Raw genomic sequence first — 2,500 nt, forward strand, 5'->3', positions numbered from 1 at the left:
GGAACCGATACAAGTCGGGCCCCTCTTTTAGAGATGCTCGTCGGGGTAACCCAAAAGGACCCGGAGACGCCGTCGGGAGATCGGGGAAGAGTTTTCTTTTCTGCATGAGCGTTCGAGTTCCCTGGAATCCTCTAGCAGGGAGATAGGGTTTGGAACGCGAAGAGCACCGCAGTTGCGGCGGTGTCCCGATCTTCCCCTCGGACCTTGAAAATCCGGGAGAGGGCCACGTGGAGGTGTCGCGCCGGTTCGTACCCATATCCGCAGCAGGTCTCCAAGGTGAAGAGCCTCTAGTCGATAGAATAATGTAGGTAAGGGAAGTCGGCAAATTGGATCCGTAACTTCGGGATAAGGATTGGCTCTGAGGATCGGGGCGTGTCGGGCTTGGTCGGGAAGTGGGTCAGCGCTAACGTGCCGGGCCTGGGCGAGGTGAGTGCCGTAGGGGTGCCGGTAAGTGCGGGCGTTTAGCGCGGGCGTGGTCTGCTCTCGCCGTTGGTCGGCCTCGTGCTGGCCGGCGGTGCAGGATGCGCGCGCCTGCGCGGCGTTCGCGCCCCGGTGCTTCAACCTGCGTGCAGGATCCGAGCTCGGTCCCGTGCCTTGGCCTCCCACGGATCTTCCTTGCTGCGAGGCCGCGTCCGCCTTAGCGTGCTCCTCCGGGGGCGCGCGGGTGCGCGGATTCTCTTCGGCCGCCATTCAACGATCAACTCAGAACTGGCACGGACTGGGGGAATCCGACTGTCTAATTAAAACAAAGCATTGCGATGGCCCTAGCGGGTGTTGACGCAATGTGATTTCTGCCCAGTGCTCTGAATGTCAACGTGAAGAAATTCAAGCAAGCGCGGGTAAACGGCGGGAGTAACTATGACGCGGGGCTTGGGGGGGTTACCAGCCCCCCCTCGCACTATCCCTTTTTTAGTTGGGGGCAGTATTCAGAGAAAAAGTGGTGGCCCTTCCGCTGAAGGTGCCACCCCAACTCCCCCAGCACCTAGCCGGCCAACCGGCCGTGCCGAAAATCTTGTAACTTTTGCAGCTGTATACGCCTGTAGTGAGTGCCACCGCAGCTTCACCACCAAGAACGGTCTCGGGGTCCATCGCCGCCGCCAACACCTTGCGGCCGCCAACGCGGAGATCGTCACGGAGAGGCATCGCGCGAGGTGGACGGAGGAAGAAGTCCTGTCGCTCGCCAAGGCGGAGGCCGAACTGTTCCTCGAGAGGGACGCCCGGTTCTTCTTTGTAAATCAAGAGCTCATCAGGATGTTCCCCGACCGAACGCTTGAGGCAATCAAGTGCCGACGGCGGCAAGCTGCCCACAAGCAGCTTGTCCGCCAATTCATGGAGGCGCTTGAGATCGGTCGGGGGGAAGAGCCGGCGTCCCGCCGGGGAGCAGCGAGCCCGCTGCCAGACGCGGGCGAGGCCGCTGCGCCGCCCGTCGACGCAGCCGAGGACTTCGCGGCCGACACCACCGGGCCGCCGCCGGAGGGGCCGACTGACGCCGCCATCTGGGAGCATCTGGCGGGGCTACCCGCTTCCGCCCAGCGTTTCTCTGCCCTGGATCGTGTCATAGGTCTGGGGCGGGGCACGCCGCCCGATGTCATCCTGGGCATGCTCCCGGATGCCCTTGCGTCGGTCGGGTCCAGAGGGGAGAGATCGATCACCAGGACACAGCGGCCGCGCCAACCATCGAAGCGGCCGCCTGCCGCGCCGCCGACGCAGAAGCGCAAGCGGCGCCGCTGGGAGTACGCGAGAACGCAGGATGCCTTCCGACGGTCGCGTGCACGTTGCGTGCGCGGCCTCTTGGATGGCACCCTGCTCCAGCCGCCACCTGCCATCCCTGGTCTGCTGGACTTCTGGGCGGACCTCTTCACAAAGAAGCCCGTCTCCACCGCGGGCTTCATTCGTGACCGCCTCCTCCCGCACTCGGAGCCTGTCGCTCTTGAGTGCCTATGGGGGCCGGTCACACATGAGGAGGTCGCCGCCGCGTTGCCGCCCAGGGGATCAGCGGCCGGGCCGGACGGCCTTACCCCAGCGGAGTTGCGGCGCCTGCCGCACGAAGTCCTGGTGAAAGTGATGAATCTCTTCCTTCTGGCCCGCGCCCTCCCGGAACGCCTGCTTCGCGCGCGGACGTCCCTTCTCCCGAAAACGGCTGCACCAACATCCCCCGCTGACTTTCGCCCCATTACGGTCTGCTCGGTGTTGGCGCGGACCTTTCACAAGGTTCTCGCGTCACGCCTGATGCGCGCTTGTGCTGTGGATGAACGTCAGCGGGCATTCATCCCTCGGGATGGGATGTTGGAAAATACTTTCATCTTGGACACTGCTCTCACCGACGCAGTTCGCTCCTGCCGCTCTGTCTTTGTGGCATCGATCGACGTTTCGAAGGCATTCGATTCGGTGGATCATGCTGCCCTTCGCCCTGTGCTGAAGGCGCATGGCCTACCGGATTGCTTTGTCGAGTACGTCGAGCGGTGCTACGAGGGCAGCACGACAGTGATAGCGGACGGCG

At 63.6% G+C, this 2,500-nt stretch overlaps 1 pseudogene; it reads left to right on the forward strand.

The window, feature by feature from the left end:
- The window catches only part of LOC126431555 (large subunit ribosomal RNA), a 7,737-nt pseudogene that overhangs the window by 2,012 nt on the left and 3,225 nt on the right, over nt 1–2,500 (forward strand).

This window comes from Schistocerca serialis, unplaced genomic scaffold (assembly GCF_023864345.2).
Source record: "Schistocerca serialis cubense isolate TAMUIC-IGC-003099 unplaced genomic scaffold, iqSchSeri2.2 HiC_scaffold_1097, whole genome shotgun sequence".
Classification (NCBI taxonomy): domain Eukaryota; kingdom Metazoa; phylum Arthropoda; class Insecta; order Orthoptera; family Acrididae; genus Schistocerca; species Schistocerca serialis.